At 42.0% G+C, this 25,344-nt stretch overlaps 1 long non-coding RNA gene across 1 annotated transcript in view; it reads left to right on the top strand.

Moving 5' to 3' along the window:
* The window catches only part of LOC144685408 (uncharacterized), a 1,061,419-nt gene that overhangs the window by 398,067 nt on the left and 638,008 nt on the right, over positions 1-25,344 (top strand). The window lies entirely within an intron of this gene.

Raw genomic sequence — 25,344 nt, 5'->3', positions numbered from 1 at the left:
ATGTGGTCCAAAGTTTAAAATACACGTTCTCATTAATTTAGATCTATTTAAAAGGTACCGATACATAATTCCTAAATCCAAATGTCTAGCATCATTGAGGCAACAGTAAGAACAACCCTTTCCAAACTTTCAAACTGAGCAAATGGATGGGAAACATTAAAGGACAAATAGAACACTATCTGGACTTTTAAGACTGTATTGGCAGGACTTGGCCAATGCACATGATCCACTCCCACAGTGTGGATACCTGCGATTGTGGTTAATGTGCAACATATAGCTTTATCATCAGATATATAACTACCATTTATCAGATGAGATGTTAAACTAAGGCCTACGTTGCTGGTGTTGATGGTTCAGGTAGACATTAAAGAGACTTTAGCATTAGAGGAAAAACAGGGAAATCTCCCAGTATTTTGGATAACATTCACCTCCCACAAAAAAAACCACCAAAAACAGATGAACTAACCTTATGGATTTTTGTGGAAGTTTGCTGCATACAAAACGGCAGCCACATTTGCCTTTGTAATACTTAAAATGATTCACTTTGAGGCCTTTTACATGTAGTATTTTGTCTCTGATTTTTGTTGCACTGAAATCTCTCAAAGTCTTTCAAGTCTCTTTTTATTTGAAAAATTGATGGTCAAAAGTAACGGACCACTGTGGTACTAAGGCACCTTAATTACCAACTTAAGACGACTAGTTGTCCAAGTTTAAACACACCTAGGTATCCAAGGGCCTCTTTACTATTAATGGACAGGGGGACAGTTGTTGTCAAATACTATGGTCATTTCAACACTTTTTGAAGAGTTAATTCCCTTTACAATTGCAGTGTTTTTTAAAAAAATGTACCCTAGTGTTCTGGTTTTACAATTGCAGATTGTAGAAGTATACACAAATTGTTTCCAAATTGTGTGAAGCTCCCTGTTAAGTATTTGTGTACTTAAATTCCTGTCCTAATTCCCAAAGATTTCAAAGGGAGCAAGCAGTATGACTATTGCAGAAAATGTTTTAATAAACAATAACAAATAACATGTCAACAAGTGCAAATGCACAAAAAAATTAAGTTGTTTGTTGTGCATAATACTAAAAAAATTGATTTTGAATCAAGTGGTATACAGTAAGCTAAAAAGACTTAATATGCACTCAGTTTATAAAAGTACATTACAAAATACATAAACTTAGACCTCCAACTAAAATGCAAAACTCATGATCTAAGATTTTGTTCAAAAAGCTACAAAATATTTCTTTACAAATGCCAGCTTAGGGCTAGAGGTAGTACTCTTGCCCAAGTAAGGAACTCACGGGGTCAAGTCCCATTCCAGAGACTTAAGCACATAATAGACACTGGCATTCCAGTGGAATAGATAATGCTGCACTTGTTGGAGGTGCCACCTTTCAGATGAGATTAAAATTAGATCTAGTCTGTCCCCTTGAGTGGATGTAGAGGATCCCATGGCATTATTGGAACACCAGTGTCCTAGCCAACATTTATTTCTGAATCAACATGATCATATGACTCATTGGAAATGAGTGTAAATTAATTATTCTCTTTTTTTAGTGCAAAATTCTACTCCCCCCACTTTTCCTTCTGGGGTACTCTGCACTACACATTAACCTGTCACCTGCCAGTCTCTGCCCACCCTTCTTTGAAATTGGCTTCTAGTATATTTAACATCAGTCTTAATGACTCCGAGTCCCCACAGGAAAGCATCTGCGCTCTTTCCATTAACCCACGGTGATCAGGAACACAGAATCTTAATGGCACAGAAGGAGGCCATTCGGCCCATCGTGTCTGCAAATGAGCATTAGGACTTAGTGCCATTGCCCTGCCTTTTCCCCGTACCCCTGCACATTATTTTTATTCAAATAATCATCTGATGCCCTTTTGAATGCCTTGATTGAACCTGCCTCCACCACACTTCCAGGCAGTGCGTTCCAGGCCCGAACCACTTGTTGTATGAAAAAGTTTTTTTCTCACGCCACATTTGCTCCTTTTGCAAATCACTCTAAATCCGTGCCCTCTCGTTCTTGATCCTTTTAAGCCTGGGAACAGTTTCTCCCTATCTACTCTGTCCAGCCCCCTCATGATTTTGAACATCTCGATCAAATCTCCTCTTAGCCTTCTTCTCTCCAAGGAGAACAGTCCGAACCTCTCCAATCTATCCTCACAGCTGAAGTTTCTCGTCCCTGGAACCATTCTTGTAAATCTCTCCTGTACCCTCTCCAATGTGTTCACATCCTTCCTATAATATGGTGCCCAGAACTGTACACAATATTTCAGCTGAGGTCTAATGAAGGTCTTATATAAATTCAGCATAACCTCCTTGCTCTTGTACTCTATGCCCCTATTAATAAAGCCCAGGATACTATATGTTTTATTAACTGCTCTCTCCACCTGTCCTGCCACCTTCAATGATCTATGCACATATACACCCAGGTCTTTCTGCTCCTGCACTCCCTTCAAATTCCACCCCTTATTTAATATTGTCTGTCCATGTTCTTCCTACCAAAATGCATCACCTCACACTTCTCCGCAATGAACTTCATCTGCCACCTATCTGCCCACTCCACCAGCTTGTCTATGTCCTCTTGAAGTTCCACACCATCCTCCTTGCAGTTCACAACACCCCACAAGCTTCATATCATCCGCAAACTTGAAATTGTCCCCTGCACACCAAGATTTAGATCATTAATATATATCAGGAAAAGGATCCCAATACCAACCCCTGGGGAACTCCAATACAAACCTTCCTCCAGCCCGAAAGACATCCATTGACCATTACTCTCTGCTTCCTATTTTTCAGCCAATTTTGTATCCACGTTGCCACTGTCCCTTTTATTCCATGAGCAATAACTTTTGTCACAAATCGATTGTGTGGCACTGTATCAAATGCTTTTTCAAAGTCCATTTACATCACATCAACAGTGTTGCCCTCATTGACCTTTTCTGTTATCTCTTCAAAAAATTCCAGCAAATTAGTTAAACATGATTTCCCCTTTAGAAATCCATGCTGGCTCTTACTTATCAACCCATATTTTTCCATGTGACTACGAATTCTATCCCGAATAATTGTTTCTAGAATTTTGCCCACCACTGAAATTAAACAGACTGGTCTGTAATTGCTGGTCTTCTCCTTACAACCTTTTTTGAACAAGGGTGCAATGTTTGCAATTCTCCAGTCCTCTGGCACCACCCCTGAGTCTAGGAAAGACTGAAAGATTATGGCCAGTGCCCCTACAATTTCTATTCTCAGTTCCTTCAATATCCTTGGAAGCATCTCATCCAGTCCCGGTGCCTTGTCAACTTTAAGTACTGACAGTCTACTCAACACTTCCTCCTTACCAATTTTGAACCTAGTGACAGAGTTTCCTTGTCTGTCACCATGGCCTGGGTAGCACTATCTCCTTGGTAAAGACGGATGCAATGTATTAATTTAATACCTCAGCCACGGCCCCATCATCCATGTGTAAATTCCCTTTTAGGTCCCTAATCGGCCCTACTCCTCCATTTACCACCCTTTAACTATTTATATGCCTACAGAAGACTTTGGGATTCCCCTTTATGTTGGCTGCCAGTCTTTTCTCATAATCCCTCTTTGCTTCTCTAATATGCTTTTTAACCTCCCCTGTGAACCTTCTGTATTCCTCTTGGTTCTCAACTGTATTTTCTACCTGACACCTGTAATAAGTGCACTTTTTCTTCTTTATCTTAATTTCAATCTCCTTTTACATCCAGGAAGCTCTGGATTTGTTTCCCCTACCTTTCGATAGAATATACCTTGAATGTAAAAACAAAAAAAAAATTCCTTGTTCCAGTCCTACTCCGGCCCCCTCCCACAACTCTTTCTCCGGTACATCGATGATTACTTCGGTGTGGCTTCATGCCCTCGTCTGGACCTGGAAAAATTTATTAATTTTGCTTCCAATCTCCACCCCTCCATCATTTTCACATGGTCCATCTCTGACACTTCCCTTCCCTTCCTTGACCTCTCTGTCTCAATTTCTGATGATAGACTGTCCACCAATATCCATTACAAGCCCACCGACTCCCACAGCTACCTCGACTACAGCTCCTCACACCCCGTTTCCTGTAAGGACTCCATCCCATTCTCTCAGTTCTTTCGCCTCCGTCGCATCTGTTCTGATGACGCTACCTTCAAAAACAGTTCCTCTGACATGTCCTCCTTCTTCCTTAACCGAGGTTTTCCACCCACGGTCGTTGACAGGGCCCTCAACCGTGTCCGGCCCATATCCCGCGCATCCGCCCTCACGCCTTCTCCTGCCTCCCAGAAACATGATAGGGTCCCCCTTGTCCTCACTTATCACCCCACCAGCCTCCGCATTCAAAGGATCATCCTCCGCCATTTCCGCCAACTCCAGCATGATACCACCACCAAACACACCTTCCCTTCACCCCCCCTGGTGGCATTCCGTAGGGATCGTTCCCTCCGGGACACCCTGGTCCACTCCTCCATCACCCCCTACTCCTCAACCCCCACCTATGGCACCTCCCCATGCCCACGCAGAAGATGCAACACCTGCCCCTTCACTTCCTCTCTCCTCACCGTCCAAGGACCCAAACACTCCTTTCAAGTGAAGCAGCATTTCACTTGCATTTCCCCTAACTTAGTCTACTGCATTCGTTGCTCCCAATCCGGTCTCCTCTACATTGGAGAGACCAAACGCAAACTGGGCGACCGCTTTGCAGAACACCTGCGGTCTGTCCGCAAGAAAGACCCAAACCTCCCTGTCGCTTGCCATTTTAACACTCCACCCTGCTCTCTTGCCCACATGTCTGTCCTTGGCTTGCTGCATTGTTCCAGTGAAGCCCAACGCAAACTGGAGGAACAGCACCTCATCTTCCGACTAGGCACTTTACAGCCTTCCGGGCTGAATATTGAATTCAACAACTTTAGATCTTAAACTCCACCCCCCCATCCCCACCCCGTTTCTTCCCCCTCCCTTTTGTTGTTTTTTTCAATAATTTATATAGATTTTTCTTTTCCCACCTATTTCCATTATTTTTAAATCTACAACTAATACCTTGTCAGTCTTTCCACCCCACCCCCACTAGAGCTGTACCTTGAGTGTCCTGCCATCCATTCTTAATTAGCACATTTTCTTAGATAATATCACCAACTTCAACACCTCCTTGATCCTTTTGCTTGTGACATCTTTTGATTATCTGCTCCTATCACTGCTTGCTTGTCCCTACAACCACCCCCCCACCCCCTCAACTTCTCTCTCTCTCTCTCCCCCCTCCCCCACCTTAAACCAGCTTATATTTCACCCCTCTCCTAACTATACTCAGTTCTGCTGAAGGGTCATGAGGACTCGAAACGTCGACTTTTTCTTCTCCGCCGATGCTGCCAGACCTGCTGAGTTTTTCCAGGTAATTCTGTTTTTGTTTTATACCTTGAATGTGCCTGAACCAATTCTTTTTTGAAGGTGGACAATTGTTCAGCTACAGTTTTTCCTGCCAATCTTTCGTTCCAGTCTATCTGGCCCAGCTCCATTCTTGCCCCATCGAAGTCTGCTCTTGTGCAGTTAATTATTTTTACTCTGAATTGCCTATCATCCTTTTCTATCATCCCAAAACATACAATACAATGATCACTGTCTCCTAAATGCTCCCCCACTGACACTTGATCTACTTGGTCTGCCTCATTTCCAACAACCAGGTCCAACAGTGCGCCTTTTCTTGTTGGATTGGACACATATTGCTGTAGAAAATTCTCCTGAACACAATCTAGGAACACTTGCCCCTCTCCACCCTTTACACTACCTTTGTCCCAGTCTATATTCAGGTAACTAAAGTACCCCATTATAACTACTCTATAATGCCTGCATCTCTCTGTAATTTCCCTGCAGATTTGTACTTCTACATCCTTCTCACTATTTGGTGGTCTATAGACTACACCGAGCAATGTAGTTGCACCCTGTTTGTCCCTTAGCTCCAGCTAAATTAATTCTGTCCTTGAACCCTCTGGGACATCCTCTTTCTCCAGCACTGCACTGCTCTCCTTAACCAATACCCCCACCCCTCCTCCTTTCCTATCTCTTCTGAACACCTTGTACGCGGGAATATTTAACACCCAGTTCTGCCCTTCCTTGAGCCAGGTCTCTGTTATCGCTACACCATCATATTTCCACATGGCAATCTGCACCTGTAACTTCCCAATCTTATTTACGATACTCCGTGCATTCACATACATGCATAGTAACCACGATTTAGATTTTGTTACTTTCTCCCTTACCCCGACTTTACCTATTAACTTACTATTCTTTCTACTAGTGCTATCTGTCCCTCCCAGTATTTTGTGCACTCTGGTATTCCTCGCTAATATTTTTTCTTGGTTCCCACACACCTGCCAAGTTAGGTTACAGTCCTCCCAACAGCACTAGCAAACCACCCACAAGGAACTCAGTCCCAGCTCTGTTCAGGTGCAACCTGTCCGGCTTGTACAGGTGCCATCTCCCCCAGAGCCAGTCCCAATGTCCCAGGAATCTCAAGCCCTCCCTCCTGCACCATTTTTCCAGCTACGCATTCATCTGCCTGATCCTCCTATTTTGGCACTCACTGGCACGTGGTACTGGGAGCAATCTGGAGATTACTACATTAGAGGCACTGCTTGCTAAGTTTCTACCTAGCTCCCTAAATTCTGATTGCAGGACCGCATCCCCCTTCCTACCCAAGTGATTGGCGCCAATGTGGACCACAACCTCTGGCTGATTACCCTACCCCAGAAGAATATCCTGCAGCTGCTCTGTAACATCCTTGACCCTGGCACCAGGGAGGCAACATACCATCCTGGAGTCACGTCTACGGGCACAGAAGCGCTTGTCTATTCCCCTAACCAATGAATCCCCTATCACTATAGCTCTTCCTTTCTTCTTCCTCCCCTCCTGTACAGCCGAGCTACTCATGGTGCCACAAACCTGGCTCTGACTGCTCTCCTCGGATCAACCAGTGCCCTCACCAGCTTCCAAAACAGAAAACTGATCTGTGAGCGGGACCCCAGAGGACTCCTGAACTACCTGCCTACTTCTCTTGGACTGCCTGGTGGTCACCTATTCCCTCTCTGTCTCCAGGCCCTTAAGCTGCGGTGTGACCACCTCTCTGAATGTGCTATCCATGTAACTCTCAGCCTTGCAGATGCGCCACAGTGACTCCAGCTGCTGCTCGAGCTCTGAAACCTGGAGCTCAAGATTCTGCAGCTGTCAGCACTTCCTGCACATGTGGTCGTCTAGGACACTGGTAGCATCCGTGACTTTGCACATATTACAGGATATGGATTCCACTTGACTGTGCTGTCAATGTCTTAACTCTACTTCCCTTACGTTAACTTTATTCTACTTTGAATTATTTATATTTCTTTATTATATTGACCCTAGATTTCACTTATATTCAAGTTTAGGAACTTTAAAAACATTACAATTTTCTAATTTACCCACCTGTTCCTACTTACCAAGGCCGCTGCTCTTCTTTCTGAGGAAAGGTAGAAAAGGTTTGTGAAAAATATAAGATACTGTGCCTAATCCTGCCTGGCCCAGGACTAAGACCAGTTATCTTCCCTTCTCCACCCATCCAGAGATATTACTGTAGATTAAAATATATACAGACACAGGATTGTAATATTTTGAGGTTTGTTTTACACAAACGCATTGAGGTAATTAAAGCATGTTGTATTCATACAGCTTCAGTTTTGTGCATGGGATGAATGGCACACTTAGAAAGTCCATATCATGATTCCTATACTTCTCTCCCTTACCAGTATCTAGTTTAATGCACAAAAAATGGTTGCTCGGGCACAGCTTCCTTCCGGATACTAGGCCCGTGAAACCGTTTCTCAGGTTCAAGCCAGAGCACAATATCTCACTTGGTATCATTATCCACTTACTCAGTAGATTTCAAGGAATAGACTGAGGTATTTGCCATTTTTCAATAGGTATGGCTATATCCTATAACCCATGAGACAACTGCTGCTTATTCAGTCAAATAATTGCCATGAATGTTTGATATTCACTTAAAAAAGGCAGATTGGACCTTGGTTTAAAATATGCCTAACAGCTGTTCAGTACTGCACTTATTAGCCTCATTTCATGCGCTCTGGTACTGGAGTGGGATTTGAATCCACAGCTTTTTGAATTAGAGGCAAGAGTGCTATCAAGCGAATCAAACAGACACTTAAGGATTTGAAAGTATCTTCAAGCAAAAGTACTAAGTAACAATCCTATGTCTGTATATATTTTAATCTACAGTAATATCACTGGATGGGTGGAGAAGGGAAGATGACTGGTCTTAGTCCTGGATCAGGCAGGATTAGGCACACACCTTGTTCCCGATCACTGTGGGTTAACGGACTCTAAAAGCGTCAAAGGATATGGTGTACTGCGTTGAGATAGAGGGTCAGTCATATTATGTTGAATGGTGGAGCAGGCTCAAAGGGCCGAATGACCTACGCCTACTTTCTATGTTTCTGCATCATAATAGGTGCCAATATCCAACCAACTCACGTCACTTCATGTGGCATTAAGACACATCCGAGTATACTGGACACAACAGAGGTTATGATCCCTGATAAGATCCCAACTGTAGTGAAGATCGTACACCAGAACCAGCTGCCCTCTTAGCCAAGCCCCTGGCATCTGCCTGACAATGTGGAAAATCTTCATACATGTTATTCATGAATGCTCTGGTCCGCCATTTATCACTTCATTAACCACCTCCACCAATAAAATGAGAAAAACAAGTAATCAATAGTGCAATCAAGTAATGCCAATAGCCTGTTTGCTGATGTTCATTTCAGGATGCATGAAATCACTCAAATCTCACCTCCCCGCAGCCTTGATTCAGATGTGCATTCAACAGCAGGATGCTGCAGGAATGGTGAAATCAAATTGCTTGAAATCAATGCAGCAGCTGGTAAAGACAATGGCACCAGGAAACCCTAGGAAAACGGAGGTCAATGGGAATACCCTTCATATCTGGTGTCATAACCAGCACGCAAATAGATGGCTGTCATTGCTAGAAGCCATACATTGCAATCAGAAGACATCAGAGTTCCTCAAGAATGCGGTGTCCTTGGCCCAGCCATTTTCAGCTGCTTCAGTTACTTTTCCTCATTGCCATGAGTGAGGCTATTTGCTGATGATTCTACAACATTCAGAGCTCCCTTCCGATAAGATAGCAGCCCAAATCAGCTTACAGCAGGACCTAGACTACATCTAAATTTGAGCTGATATGTGCCATGAATGTTGCCTGCTACTTAAGTGGCAACAAGGTTAAGCTCAAACACCTGCCCCAATCTTCAATGTCACCAGAACTCCATTAACATCCCTCCTGGCTGTCACTGCTGACTAGAAAGCAATAGGACCAGTCACACCAGCAGGAGCAGAACTAAGTTCTGAAAAAGTCATATTCGACTCATTTCTCTCTCCTCAGGTGTTGCCAGACCTGAGTGTTTCCAGCTCTTTGTTTTTATTTCAGGATTTCCAGCATCTGCAGTATTTTATACTTTTATTTCAGTGGAGTTGAAATTGGTTTGATTATTAAAACTTGACACATAAAATGGGCTATAAAGGTAGACCAATGAATCAAATCTCTCTCAATCTGCAATCTTGGCTACTGATTTTCTTAAATGAAATATAACTTGCTGCTATCTGCTTCAACAATCTGTTATTTGGTCAGGTGCTTGTTCATTCCCAAGAGGAATGATCTGTGTCAGTTTCTACTCTCTTAGCTTCTCACAAAGTAATACTAAATACTCTGGCTGCCACAAGTAAGTCATAGTTCCAGGGCTCCTCAGTCTCTCAAGGATTACCACTCAGTTTACATGGCTATCTCAGTTTTAGCCTCAAGCACGAGGCAAACTAATACTTGGTCTCAGTGAATAATCCTCAGCCAGTTTGAGCGAACTAATCACTCCCATCAAATCTCTTGGCTTTTATAACTCTCCAGTTTCATGGGTAGCTTTATCACTTAAGATGCTTTAAGAATCTCCAGAGAGATTGGAGTGGATGTGGCTGAAGAGCGTCTAGGCAGAATTTCAGTACGTACGACTTAGGATGCTTATAGAATATCCAGCCAGATTTTGAGTGTGTGAGGCTGAAGATGTTCAAATATCTCCTAGAAGGGAAATTGTCCTTTTCAGCTAATTCCTGTAATGGTATTTTTTTACCTGAAATCTGTACTTTTCACCTGGGCTCGCAGGGAAACTACGTCTTCAACAGTTCAATAAGGGTAATTCCTTGAACAAGAACAAACAGGAACAAGCGAAAAATAAAGGCTCCTAAAGGCAGAACAGCACAAATGTTGAAAACAGTAAAAGGAAAGATAAGGTAAATCAGAAAATAGTGACCAGTTGACTCCAAGCTCAGGTTTTAAAATTACGAAGACTGTAGAAGAAAGAAACAATTGAGGGAAGTGAGCAGTTCCACATGTATGAAGCCCTCAGGAGGAATGAGTTCGGCTCGAAAACTGCACAGAGTCTTATGATCAAAAGAAAACAAATGTCATCAAACTGAAGAAAAATATCACCTCACATCTAGGTGTATAATATTTGTCTGTCATTGCAGCTATAAAAAAAATCCTTTGTACCAAATGCTACAGATAATCACAGGGGGTACAGAGGGAAGGGAGTGAGCCAGAAGTTGAAGTACACATTGGTACCAGAGGGGGGCCAAGTATTGTGGTCCAACAGACAGATTTTCAGGAGCCAACGATGTTATTAAAAAGCAGGATTGCTCCCATTGGGACACGCTAATAGGAGTAGAAATAAGAGTATTGGAGAAAGATAGGCTTGAAGCTTGGTGCAGGAGGGAGGGCTTCAGATTCTTGAGGCATTGGGACCAGTTCTGGAGGAGTCACCTATTCAAACAAAACAGGTTGCACCTCAACAGGACTGGGACCAATGTCCTTGCAGGAAGGTTCATTAGTGTAGTTGGAAATGGTTTACACTAAATTGGCGGGAGAGGGGCACCAGCATATAGATGTGGGCTTTGGATAGTACTAGAGAAGGAAGTAGTACCATTTTAAATAGGAGCAGGCCAAGAAGAACTGAGGAGGAATGCAAAGGCAGGATTAGAATACATATAGTATATATACACGTAAATGCACAGTGTAGTGAATAAGGTTGATGAGCTACAAGCACAAATAGCTGTGCAGGAATCTGATGTAGTAGCAATACAGGAAATGTGGCTTCAAAGAGAGGGGACTGGGTTCTTAATATTCCAGGATACAAAGTGTTCAGAAAAGATAGGGAAGGAAAATTGGAAGGTGGGCAGCAGTAAGGAAGTAGGGAAGTAACTATAGTGTTGTAAAGACAGGATGTCCTTGAGGAAAGAGAGGATGTCCTTGAAAATAAAGGTATAGGTGGGGTAACATATTGGCATGGATAGAAGATTGGCTAGCTAAAAGGAAGTAGGGAGTTGGCACAAGTGGGTCTTTTTCTGGTTCTCAGGATGTGATGAGTGGTGTACCATAGGGATCAGTGCCAGGGCCTCAACTTTTTACAATTTATAGAAATGATTTGGATGAAGGGACTGAATGTATGGTTGTTAAATTTGCTGACGACACAAAGATAGGTAGAAAAGTAAATTGTGAAGAGGACCTAAGGAGGCTATAAAGGGACATAGATTTGTTAAGTGAGCGGGCAATAATCTGGCAAATGGAGTATAATGTGGGAAAAAGTGAAAATGGCCATTTTGGCAGAAAGAATAAAAAAGATTGTCTAAATGGTGAGAGATTGCAGAGCTCTGAGATTCAGAGGGTTCTGGGTGTCCTAGTGCATGAATCATAAAAGGCTAGTAAGCAGGTACAGCAAGTAATTAGGAAAGCTAATAGAATGTTATCACTTATTGTGAGGGGAATTGCTAATAAAAGTAGGGAAGTTATGCTTCAGTTGTACCGGGCACTAGTGAGACCACATCTGGAGTACTGTGTACAGTACTGGTCTCCTTATTTAAGGAAAGATGTAAATGTGTTAGAAGCAGTTCAGAGGTTTACCAGACTAATACCTGGAATGGGTGGGTTGTCTTATGAGAAAAGGTTGGACAAGTTAGGCTTGTATCCACTGGAGTTTAGAAGAGTAAGAAGTGACTTAATTACAACCTTTAAGAACCTGAGGGGTCTTGACAGGGCGGATGAGGAGGGGATGTTTCCTCTTGTGGGAGAATCTAGAAACAGGGTCACTGTTTAAAAATAAGGGGGTTGCTCATTTAAGACAGGGATGAGGAGAATTTTTTTCTCCGAGGATCATGAGCCTTTGGAACTCTCTTCCTCAAAAGGTAGTAGAAGCAGAGTCCTCGAATATTTTGAAGGTAGATCTGGATAGATTCTTGATTAACCGGGGGGGGGGGGGGCGGTGAAAGGTTATCGGGGGGTAGGCAGGAACGTGGGGTTGAAGTTACATTCAGATCAGCCATGATCTTACTGAATGGCAAAGCGGGCTCAAAGGGCCGAGTGACCTACTCCTGCTCCTAATTTGTATGTTCATATGTAAACAAGGACAGAATCCATTTGGTTAGAGTTGATAAGAAAGAAAAGCAAGATCACACCACTGGGGGTATTCTAAAGACCTCCAAATAGTGAGTCAGTGAGTAAGTGAAGCAAATCTGCAAGGAAAGCAGAGAGATGTGCAACAACTATGACTTTAATTACCCAAGTATCAATTGTAATAATGTTAGAGTAAAGGGAGGGAATTTTCTTAAGAGTGTTCAGGATAACTTTTTTAAAATTCATTTATGGGATGTGGGCATCACTGGCTTGGCCAGCATTTATTGCCCATCCCATGGTGAGCTGCCTTCTTGAACCACTGCAGTCCATGTGGTGATGTTAGGGAGAATGTTTCAGGATTTTGACTCCGTGACAGTGAAGGAACGGCAATATATTTCCAAGTCAGGTTGGTGAATGGTTGGAGGGGAACTTGCAGGTTGTGGTATTTTTATCTGTCTGCTGCCCTTGTCCTTCTAGATGTAGTGGTTGTGGGTTTGGAAGGTGCTGTCGAAGGAGCCTTGGTGAGTTCCTGCAGCACATCCTGTAGATGGTACACACTGCTGTTACTGTGCGTCGGTGGTGGAGGGAGTGAACATTTGTGGATGGGGTGTCAATCAAGTGGGCTGCTTTGTCTTGGATGGTGTCAAACTTCTTGAGTGTTGTTGGAGCTGCACTCATCCAGGCAAGTGTAGGACATTCCATCACACTCCTGACTTGTGCCTTATAGATGATGGACAGGCTTTGGGGAGTCAGGTGGTGAGTTACTTGCCGCAGGGTTCCTGGCCTCTGACCTGCTCTTGTAGCCGCAGTATTAATATGGCTAGTCCAGTTCAGTTTCTGGTCAATGGTAACCCCAGGATGTTGATAGTGGGGGATTCAGCGATGGTAATGCCATTAAATATCATGGGGTGATCGCTAAATGCTCTTTTGTTCAAGATGGTCATTGGCTGGCACTTGTGTGGCATGAATGTTACTTATTACCCTAAGCCTGGATATTGTCCAGGTCTTGTTGCATTTGGACATGGACTGCTTCAGTGTCTGAGATGTCATGAATGTGCAATGTTCAGCATCAATCATCAGCAAACATCCCTACTTCTGGCCTTATGATAGAACGAAGGTCAGTGATGAAGCAGCTGAAGCAGGACAGTACCTTGAAGAACTCCTGCAGTGATGTCCTGGAACTGAGATGATTGAACTCCAACAACCACAACCATCTTCCTTTTTGCTAGGTATGACTCCAACCAGCAGAGTTCCCCCACCCAAGATTCCCTTTGACTCCAGTTTTGCTAGGGCTCCTTGATGCCACACTCGGTCAAATGCTGCATTGATGTGAAGGGCAGTCATTCTGACCTCACCTCTGGAGTTCAGGTCTTTTGTCCATGTTTGAACCAAGGTTGTAATGAGGTCAAGAGCTGAGTGGCCCTGGCAGAACCTAAACTGAATGTCAGTGAGCAGGTTATTGCTAAGCAAATGTCGCTTGATAGCACTGTTGATGACCTCTTCCATCATTTTACTGATGATCGAGAGTAGGCTGATGGGGCGCTAATTGGCTGGGTTGGATTTGTCCTGCTTTGTGTACATAACATATTTGGGCAATTTTCCACATTGTCAGGTAGCTGCCAGTGTTGTAGCTGTACTGGAACAGCTAGGCTAGGGGTGCAGCAAGTTCTGGTGCACAAGTCTTCAATACTATTGCTGGTATATTGTTAGGGTCCATAGCCTTTGCAGTGTCCATTGCCTTCAGCCATTTCTTGATATCAGGTGGAGTGAATCAAATTGGCTGAAGACTAGCATCTGAGATGCTGGGGACTTCCGAAGGAGGCAGAGATGGATCATCCACTCGGCAATTGCTTCAGCCTTATCTTTTGCGCTGATGTGCTGGGCTCCCCCAACATTGAGGATGGGGATATTTGTGGACCCTCCTCCTCCAGTGAGTCGTTTAATTGTCCACCACCATTCACAACTGGATGTGGCAGGACTGCAGAGCTTAGGCCTGATCTGTTGGTTGTGGGATCGCTTAGCTCTATCGCTTGCTGCTTATGCTGTTTGGCACGCAAGCAGTCCTGTGTTGTAGCTTCATCAGGTTGACACCTCACTTTTAGGTATGCCTGGTGCTGCTCCTGGCATGCCCTCACTCTTCATTGAGCCAGGGTTGATCCCCTGGCTTGGTGATTATGGTACAGTGAAGTATATGCCAGGCCGAGGTTACAGATTGTGGTTGAGTACAATTCTGCTGCTGCTGATGGCCCACAGTGCCTCTTGGAAGCCCAGTCTCGAGTTGCTAGGTCTGTTCGAAATCTATCCCATTTGTCAGTGGTAGGGTCACACATCTGCCATTCGAACCAGGGTCCCCAGAGCATTATCTTGAGTCTCTGGATTACTAGTCTGATGATAATACCACTACACCACCACATCCTCTCTTGGCCAGTATATTTCCAATCCAACTAGGAAGGAGGATTGCTGCATCTGGTGCTAAGGAATGAGGTGGGCCAAGTGTCTATGGGGGAACACTTGGGTAAATGTGATCATTGTATAAGATTTAGATTAGTAATGCAGAAAAGCAAGGAAACAAATCTAAAATTGAAGTTCTAAATTGGAAGACTTTAATTCAATGGGACGAGAAGGGATCTAGCCAGGGTAAAATGGAACCAAAGCCTGACAGGAAAAACTGTGGCAGAACAATGGACAATCTTTACGGAGGTGATGTTTCAGGTACAGGCTAAATACATACCAACAAGGGTGAAAAGTAGGGGAACCAAAGTTAGGACTCTTTAGGTGATGAGAGAAATGGAAAATATGATGAAATCAAAGAGGGTGTATGAAGCATGTCAGGTGAAATCTTCAAGGGAGATTCAGGTCAAATACAAAAAGTTGAAAACGGGAAGTGAAGTGAAGATGAAATAAGATTGACAAAAAGAGAATTGAGAATCAAATAGCAGTTAACATAAAAGGGAACCCAAAAATCTTCTACCTGCAAGTCAATAATAAGAGAGTAGCAAGAGGTGAGGTAGGGCCTATTAGGGACAAAAAAAGGTGATGTATGCTTAGAAGTGCAGGGTGAGGCTAGAATACTTAATGAGCACTTTTTATCAGTGCTTACTAAGAAAGAAAGTGCTAACAAAATGTCAGTTGAGCAGAGATCGCAGAGGTAATGGATAAGGCGAAAATTAATCGGCAGGCTCTGCTTAAGTTGGATAAGTCACCTGGTCCAGATTGACAATGTTAGAAATGCAGGTCCCTTTAAGAGTAAACCAGGACAAGATTCAGAATGAATTGAAAGCAGGTGATGTTCATTGAAGCCTGTATTTAAGAGCTGGGTTTTGCTTCTGGACAGGGAAAGGATCTAGAAGGACAGAGTGGAAACTGGGTTTTGTACTGAACTATAGCTTAATGAGAAAGCAGTTGTGATTCATAGAATATCTTCAGCTGCCTGATTTGGTAAATGGATATTCACCTTTTGAACACAGATGGCTTGGATCCCAGGTTGCAATTGCTAAATGGTGTGAGAGTAGAGATAGGACAGTTTGCCATAAACTTCTAGTAGTTCCTAGATATGGGAAGGTGTCAGGTGGCTGGAGTATGGTAAATGTGACACCCTTATTCAAGAGAGGCTGCAAGGACATTTCTAGTAATTACAGGCCAGTCAATTTAACATTGGTGGTGGGTAAGGTTTTTGAAACAATCAGGGCAAAAGAAAAAGTCAACAAGCATCTGGAGAGTTTTGAGTTAGTTAAGGAAAGCCAGCATGTATTTGTCAAGGGCAACATTGTGCTTGGTCAACCTAATTGAATTATTTATGAAGTAACAGAGATGGCTGATGAGAATGCAATGGATGTCATCTACCTCTGCCCTTTCTCTCCTCTATCCTGATATACCCTGATACCTTTAGTATCCAGAAATCTATCAATCTGTCTTGAACATACTCATTAACTGAGCCTCCACTGCCTGCTGGGGTGGAGAATTCCAAAGAGTCACCATCCTCTGAGTGAAGAAATTCCCCCTCATCTCAGTCTTAAATGGCCTGCCCCTTATTCTGAGACTCTGCCTCTGGTTCTAGGCTGACAAGCCAGGGGAAACATCCTATTCACACCTACCCTGTCATGCCATGTAAGAATTTTGTAAGTTTCCATGAGATCACCTCTCATTCTTTGAAATTCTAGAGAATACAGGTCCAGTTTCCTCAATGACAATCCTGCCAGCCCAGAGATGTGACTGGTGAACCTCTGTTGCACACCTTCTATGGCAAACATATCCTTCCTTGGGCAAGGAGACCAAACTACACAATATGCCAGGTGCTGTCTCACCAAGGCTCTATACAATTTCAGCAAGACATCTTTACTCCTGTATGCAAATCCCTTTGCGATGAAGGTTAACATACCATTTGCCTTCCTAATTGTTTGTTGCACCCTCATGCAAGCTTTTAGTGACTCAACAAGGACACCCAGGTCCCTTTGGACACCAACACTCCTAACCTCTAAGAAGTACTCTGCCTTTCTGTTTTTCCTACTAAAGTGAATAACTTCAAACTTATTCACAATATATTCCATCTGCCACATTCTTGGCCATTCACTTAGCCAGTCCAAATGCCCTTGAAGCCTCCTTGCATCCTCCTCACAACTTACATTCCCACCTAGTTTTGTCATCAGCAAATTTAGAAATATTATATTTGGTGCCCACATCCAAATCATTTATTTAGATTGTGAACAACAGTGGCCCAGTACTGATCATTGCAGTACCCCACTAGTAACAGCCTACCATCCTGAGAATGACCTGTTTATTCCTACTGTTTTGTCTGTTAACCTATTCTCAATCCATAGCAGTATATTACCCCCACTCCCATGCTCTAATTTTGTTTACTAGCCTCCTGTGTGGGATCTTATTGAAAGCCTTCTGAAAATCCAAATACCCCACATCCACTGGTTCTCCTTTGGTATCTATGCTACAGGTAAAATCCTCTGGAAAAAAGTCCAACAGGTTTGTCAAATATGATTTCCCTTTCAGAAATTCATGTTCACTCTGCCCATTATATATTAATTTCTAAGTGTCCAGTTATCACATCCTTTATAATAAATTCTAACATTTTTCCTACTACTGACATCAAACTAACAGGTCTATAGTTCTCTGTTTTCTCCCTCCCTCCCTTCTTAAATTGTGGGGTTACATTTGCTACTGTCTAGACTGCAGGAACCATTCCAAAGCCAAAATCCAGAATTTACCAGAACGGTTCTAGAGATGAGAGATTTTAGCTACAAGTAGCTGGTGTTCTTCTTGGAGTAAAGGAGGTTGAGGGGAGATTTGATAGAGGTGTTCAAGGCTATGACAGGTTTAGAGAAAGTAATCAATGGATAGCTGTTCCCATTAGGTGATTGTACAAGAACTAAGTCATGTACAAGGACTAAGGGATGTAGATTTAAGATTTTGAGCAAGAGATACAGGCGAACATGAGAACGCAGATGTGATGACCTGGAATTTGCTGCTTACAAGGGTGGTAGAAGTGGAAGGCAATAAATGATTTCAAAAGGAAATTGGAAAGTCATTTAAGGGAGATAAACTTCAAGGGCCATGGGGATAGAGCAGAGGAATGGGACTGACCGGATTGCTCCAAAGCCAGCACTGGCTCAAGGGGCTGAATGGCCTCCTCCTGTGTCATAAAGAATTTATTAATTGGACTCCATGATTGCCTTTCAAGTTGAGAATCCTGAAAGTTGCCTTGCTACTAGTCTCTAGTACAATCTTCAGAAAAATAATGTGGATAGAATCTGAGTGATGGTTTTATCTCGTTTCCCACTCTTCCGGCACTCCCCACCCTCCCCCAAACTGCCGAACAGGATAAATAGTTGTTCTTATTTCTCCAGTATTTTGGACTTGGCCCAAAATTATAAAGAAAATCAAGTTAACTAATGTGAAGGCATAGTACCATTAATTCTTTCCCTCAAAATTGGGTCACATCAGCCAGCAAATTTCAATAAGAACTAATGAAAAATATTAAAATTAGTGGTATTGAAAGGAGAACTTGATACTGTTTTGACTCCAATAGTATGAATAGTGGTTAGATGATTATGCTGATTTTTGTGATCATCCCAACTAAACAGTAAAAGACATTTCAAAGTGGAAGCATCTGCTTACCCAACAACCACCATTGGATCATTGGAAATCATTAACAGTGTGGCCACAGGAGGTGGTCAGATTTACAACCTCACCACTTACACCCTCCAGTCCTTCCACAATTAATTATGCCTTCCACGTTTTTCAAAGGTGCAATAAAAACCTTGCTTCTTTGAATTCTTCAGATAAGTGCTCCTCAAATTACCATCCCTTACCTTTAATGGTTTCAACTTTATTCCTTGGCATTCTTAGCTTCACCATTTTCTCTGATCACAAAAACGGAACACCTACCATCCTCCTCTGCTTCTGAAGTTGCCTTCAGAAACCTCATTTTGTGCAAAGCATTTCCACCTCCTCAGCAATTCATTTCTATAAAGCCAAATCTTCCAAAAATGGAATACTGTAGAGCTGTGGAGGAGCTCCTAGCACAACTTATAGTTAAGGACAGGATACAAGGAAAAGCTTAGTATCTTTCGAGCAATCAATCTCACTTCTAACCTCCAATCTCTCACTTCATTACAATCTTTCTCAGTTTTATCAATAGTAATAACATGGTGTCAAGAAGGTATAATAATTCTCAATGTTATTGGAATTTATTGTAAAATAGAGTAATAGTGGGATATGTCTATATGTGCGTGTCTAAGAGAGAGAGGCTTAATTGAATTAGTCCGAGTACTTTAATGAGAAGAGAGGTTAGGTTTGAAATGTTAATTAGGTAAACATGGGGAAGTTTAGAAACATAGATGTCAAGGGAACATTTGCATTTTGAAATAAACCAGACTAGATTGTTTTCAAAGGAGGGGTGAAATATGTCACCTAGCCAGGTGAAGTTTAGAAACAGTGTTTATTTTTCCCAAAAATTACTGGTAAAATTTAGTGCTATGAGAGGGGTTTTATCAGGGAGTTAAAGTCCAAAGACATAGTGGAACAATGGATATTTCCATTCAAATGTATAAAGAAGACTTTGTAAGGGAAGGCATTTTTAAGATCATATAAGTGTCTGAAAAGCCTTCAGCATCTATGCCTCAAGCTGCTGTCCTCAAAGGACTGAAGTTACGAAAACTTACTTGGAATTCAACATATCCTTTGTTCAGGATATGTTTCTTTGCCTGGGTCTTTTAAAATCTGTGTCCTACTGTTGCCTTAACAAAAGTGTAACCTGGAGTTAGATTGATTAAGGGATTTAGCAGTTATCATAGTAATTTGTAGATCCATGTATGTATTTAAATAATTTCTTATTGATAAATGTTTAATCTAGTTTTATAAAACCTATGACTTGGTGGTCTTATTACTATGAATTCAAGGCACACATCTCGAAATTTATACAAATAGAAAATTAATTGTGACAGTTGTTTCATTTACCATCCAGTGTCATAACAGTGGTGTCTGATCAGTAGGATGGCCAAAGCTCTGCTTCAAGGATGCTTGCAAGCATGGCATGAAGGCCCTAAGCATGAACTATCGCACCTGGGAGTCATTAGCTGATGACAGAAGAAAAGGGCAATGCTGCCTGTGGGCTGGTGTGCACCACCATGAGTACCAAGTGGTTACAGCAGCTTGGCAGATGCCAATGCAGAAACCACCCACAATGACACCTGGTAGCTTCATGTACGGCACTTGTAGTAGAACCTGTCTCTCAAGGATTGGCCTCAACCATCAGCAAAGGTGCACTATTTTGGATGGCGTGTCTTTATATGGATTGTTTGCTGTACGTCCATCATCTTTCATAGATGGAAGGATCCTGACTATGAATAATTAGGTCAATGGTACTCTGAACTATCCTCTCTTCATTAAGCACATCAATCAGAGCTCACAGAAGGCCATCTACTCTACCACATTCCTTCGCAGGGCTTTTCCTATCGGCTACCATTTTTCAGGCTTTTAAAACGCAAGCTTGGTGTCTCCCTATCACTGTTTTCTGACTACCTCATCTCTTGGTCTGGACACCAGAAAGGTTTACAAGGATAAGGGGCCTTGACTTTTCACTATTAATTTTCAAAAACACTACTTGTTGCTAGGAAGTAGATATGTGAAACAGAAATGGGCAATATAGGAGAGATTACAAACTTTTATATGAAATGGCTTAGTCAAATGCCATAAAGGAGGCAATTTGTAACTATATTTATTCACATAAAAGTGACTCATGTAAAAGACAAGTCCTCAAAATTCCACACTGTACAAAACAAGGGTTACTATTACAAGGCTTCTATCCCCTATAATTACCATCTTTTTATCAGCTAGCATCCAAGTTATTTTTTTCAATTCTTAATTCAATCATTACATTTCTAACAGATGCTGCATTCTGCAGGGCTATGATATTTAGCTAGTGACATTCTCTCTCTCTTCAGAGACTTCAATCCCAGCTCCCACATCTCATTTTTAAACCACTTTACCCTGTATCTATTGTATTATGTTATTTCAGATTTTTTATTTTTTAAATCAGCAATCTTGGCTTCGCTATCAGTTCTGACTTCAAAATGTAACCCCCTGCCATCTCATTTTCTAAAGCTGCCTCCAGGAGACTGTTTTCCTTTTCTGGCAAATGTTTATTTTTTTTCGTCAACAACTTTTAACTAATATGAAGTCCCAATTCCATCCAAGATTTGTAATTTTGAAGCCTTTGCGAGCACTGTTCTCATTCAGAAGAGTTGTCACGTATATCACAGCCCTCGAGGACCGAGCAACAACAATTGATGATTATAATGTGTCGATATGGTGTTGCAGCTGAGCCTACAATCTTTGGAGATTTCTCAGCTGGGAGGTAAACCAGAGCGAAGATGTGACCCTGATACAAGCCAAACCGATATTTTTAGCTTCAGACAATGACACCAATTTCTACTCATAGGATTATGTACTGTATGCACTCATTGTTATTTTCCATTGGCAAAATGTATCCTTTTCACACAAGTAACTGTTAACCTTTGATCATCTAGGACAAAGAAATCTATGATCATAGCTAATGGAAATATCCATTTTAAAAATAGAATTGTACAGCATAATAGTGCACATAACCATGCAAACCTTCACTGAGCACTTCAGAAGGCACCAAAAATAAGCCATTATCTATTGACTCCGTCTCGACTTTGATTTTTCATTGTGGCAGATCGGGCTATTTGACAGATGGGTCCAAAGAGCAATCCAGCATCCACTCAGACTACAGTACCAACTGTGGCTGATTTGCAGACTCCCTGGGATTTGTTTCTTTGTGCAGAAAGGCCAGATGGCCATTTTGAATGCTGTCGCCAGTATTGGTACGGGTGGGGTTAGGATTCAAATATAGTAAATCTGGTATCTTGAACTTTCTAAAAGGAGTTGCATCTAAATTTGTGTTGGGGGGGGGGGGGAAAGAAATAAATCCAAGCTTTTGTGGTTTCAAACCAACAGTGTTAAGGTTTTAGATGCCACGGTTCTCCAAGACATCTGTGTACACAGAAATACACCTATCGACAGACTTTTGATATTTTCACTTCATGTGAAAGCTCGGGTGAGTCTCATGGAATGGAGAAGACTCATTTGGAGTATAAACACCAGCATGATGCCTGAATAAACTACTTCTGTGCTGTATATTCTATGTAATATTTCATTTTCACTTCCGCGAGTTATCACTGGTGGGAACTGTGAAAATGAAGGTGACACATGTGCATACTTTCCTTTAAAGTTGCAAAAGCATGGGGGAAGTGGGGATTTAAAATGACTATCCACATCTGTCAGATTGCTACAGTTTTAAAAGTGAGGCAGGTATAAAGGAGATTACCCAGAGTATTTAGTGGAATCAAAACTGTAGCAACACACAATTTTTTTGGCACTTCTACCATGATTAGTACAACACTGCTCTCTGAATTCATTTCAGCTCAACAATGATTATTCTTTTTAGACTACAAAGGATGGCAAGGATTAAAAAAAAACTTTTACTAAAATTCGGCAGTGATGTGAAATACTAAACATTTATCACAGCATCCCTCATTCAAAAAGTCAACCTTTCACAAGAAGAGCATAAGAGGATGAATGATAAATGTCGCATTCTGATATAACTAACATCTTTCATTCTGACAGAACCAGAATAGATTTTTTTTCTGTAGAAGAAAAAATATCTAGTCTTAATCCTTCTCATCTCTCCCTCTCAGACAAAAATTTTCCTTCCTTGCTTCAGTTTTCTACATACTAAGGGTTTCTCCCCACTTTCACTTGCCTTTTCTGATTAAAAAACTTTCATGCAAAACGTTTGTATCACCAGAAGACCACAGCAGTTGCACTCACCTTGACAGAAAAACCTGTTTACATACCACTTCGTAAAGGGAAAAAACAGGTGTGCTTCTTTTGACAGTGTGGGCGAGTCATTGGAACTAAATACAAGTTTTGTTTAAAAAACATTAGCATTGATGAGTCACCACTGCTGTAATCTGTGCTAAGAAGTGCATTTTAATTCACTAGCGTTATTGGGGCTCTGTTCATTACAAGTACAGCAGCTTCCTTCATTTTGAAGATAAGTAATTAGGTTTAATGAAGGCAGCCGGTTACCCCAAAACTCAAACATTTAACACCCGGCAAATTATTAATTTTTTTGCGCTTTCCTTACTAAAATTAATAGGTGTGAATAAATGATGTCTTTAACGCCAACAGAAAGCTGAGTATGATACCATACAATAATAGATATTTATAGAGCATCTGTGCATCAAATTATATTTGTACTTAAATCACTACCATCTACTTGTGCTGAAATGCTCCATTTTATTATTTTTGTTGTTCATTGTGCTCCACATGGCTAGCTAACTAGATGAAGTATATCATCTGAAGTCTAGTGATAAAGGAGCACTTAAAAGTGATTCCAGTGCCTAACAAAAAAAAAAGTGACCAAAGCGAAACTAGATGAGATAAAACGGGAAATGATTTGAGGCTCTATGCGAACACAGGATAAACTGAGCAGCACCTCCATAAAGAAGAAGAAGAAGTGGTGGTATTTCTGATGCCACACAATACACAACAGCACTAACAACAATTAGAATGAAATAAAAAGGACATCAGTTCCCAGCGCGCGCACAACTATTTTAAAACGCAATGAGGAAAGTATTTGCGGGAAAGGCAAGACCCACTAAAAATAACACCAACAAAAAAATCAGTACAGTGGTACTTTAAATAACTCATCCTGCATCTGTTGTGAAACATCAGAACATGGGAGGGGGGAGGAGGAGAGTTCAATTTAGGATATCTCAACAGTTCGGCACGTCGAAAAACGTTAACTAAAGCCCTCACGAAAGTTACTGCACGAATCATGTTGGGGGGAAAAAAATAAAAAAAATCCGAACCTGTGAAAGATAATGTGGGAGTCAGCACTTGTGAAATGTGTTGGTAACTGGGAGCCAGGCTGCAGCCTTCTTGGGCCTAGTGCTGTAATGGAACAAAGCCAAGCCTGCTCTAGTTTGCGCTGAACACAGATTATAACACACACCAAAAAACACACACACACACACACAGGGAGAGCAGCAGCACCAGAAAAGCCAATCTCCACCTCAACCTTTCCATTTTAATATTTATATTAATTCCCCCCCCCCCCCTCTCTCTCTGTATAATGGTTTGTGGCCTTGCTGGAGTCTCTGTGTGTGTGTGTGTGAGGTGAGATGAGGGGGGTGGGGGGGGAGGAGGTTTCCTGTGGGTCCAGGCGGAGAGTTAGAGACGGTTCTAGCAAAGGGAGAAGCCCCGGCCGCTCTAGCATTGTGAGAGCGAGCGCCCCAAACAGAAATAAGAGCGAAAAGCCAAGTCCCCTCACACACACACACACACCACACAACATATAACATCATATAACACATTCCCCCCCCCCCCACCTCCCCAACTCCCCTCGCGTCCTCTCTGGGATTATCATTTAAAAAAATTTTTTTTTTTTTAAAAAATTTTTTTTTAAAAAAAGCCGTTTGATTATAAAACCTTCGTTTACCTTTTCCCTCCCCTCCTCCGGATTCTGGAAGCTCCGGGACTCGCGTCTCTGCTCGAACGCGGGAGCGAGGGCGGACTGGATTAATCTAGACAAACACTCAGCCAGAACCCCGTCAATCATCCCGCTTAAAGGGGCCAGGCTGACCCACCACCACCAGCAGCAGCAGCAGCAGCACCTCCAACTTCCCATTCCATCAGTCTGAGCCTGGACTTCACTCTCCCACCCAACACCCCCTCCACAAACATTTTTATTTTTTTTTAAACCTAAAAATTTAAAAATTTTTTTTTTTTTTTTTAAATTGTGCATTCACAAATTAAATGATGCTGAGAATTTTTTTTTAGGGAAAACTTGCTTTTATGAATCACCTCCCCCCCAAACCCCAAATTAAATGATGCTGAGAATTTTTTTTAAGCGTAAACTTGCTTTTGTGAATCACCCCCCCCCCAAACTCCCTTCCCCTTAACCCCAAATTAAACGATGCTGAGAATTTTTTTTTAGGGAAAACTTGCTTTTATGAATCACCTCCCCCAAACCCCCTCCCCTTAACCCCAAATTAAACGATGCTGAGAATTTTTTATTAGGGAAAACTTGCTTTTATGAATCACCTCCCCACCCCCCCCCCCCGCCAACCCCAAATTAAATGATGCTGAGAATTACATTTTAGGATAAACTTGCTTTTATGAATCACCTCCCCCAAACTCCCCTCCCCTCAACCGCAAATTAAATGATGCTGAGAATTTCTCTTTTTTTTTGGGAAAACTTGCTTTTATGAATCACCTCCCCCCCAACCCCAAATTAAATGATGCTGATA

Source organism: Cetorhinus maximus, chromosome 10 (assembly GCF_964194155.1).
Source record: "Cetorhinus maximus chromosome 10, sCetMax3.hap1.1, whole genome shotgun sequence".
NCBI classification, from domain to species: domain Eukaryota; kingdom Metazoa; phylum Chordata; class Chondrichthyes; order Lamniformes; family Cetorhinidae; genus Cetorhinus; species Cetorhinus maximus.
Note: the sequence above shows the minus strand (reverse complement) of the source record. Positions and strands in the feature narration are given on the sequence as shown.